This window comes from Gavialis gangeticus, unplaced genomic scaffold (assembly GCF_001723915.1).
Source record: "Gavialis gangeticus isolate Ggan-Ray unplaced genomic scaffold, GavGan_comp1, whole genome shotgun sequence".
Classification (NCBI taxonomy): domain Eukaryota; kingdom Metazoa; phylum Chordata; order Crocodylia; family Gavialidae; genus Gavialis; species Gavialis gangeticus.
Genome location: NW_017728992.1, coordinates 157,394,493 through 157,394,919, shown reverse-complemented (window position 1 = coordinate 157,394,919; position 427 = coordinate 157,394,493).

The window sequence follows — 427 nt, the reverse complement described above, 5'->3', positions numbered from 1 at the left end:
CAAGTAGCATGTGTAATCTTGCGGTTAGGCAGTCCAGGGGGTAACGGGAGGAGCGGGCTCAGGGCTGACGCGGGGGAACGGGAGTGGGGGAGGAGTGAGCCTGGCTCGACAGGGGGAGGAGGCTCACTCCTCCAGTCCCCGCAGCTGCCGTGTTGGGCTGGGCCGGGCTGGACCCACTGGACCCTCTCCCTCCCCCACCCCACTGCTGCAGCAGGCAAGCTTTTCCCCCAGCTTGGGCTTGTTCCCCCCGCCTCATGTCAGGCCTGGGCTCACTCCTCCCCTGGCCCCACCATCACCGCTGACGCCATGGTGCACCCACTTCTCCCCCCTCCCCCACATCAGGCCTGCTCAGGGACAGGAGGAGCGGGTGTAGCAAAAATAGTTATTTTTCTCTTTGTTTCTTTGTTCCTTGTTTTAGTATTAACCC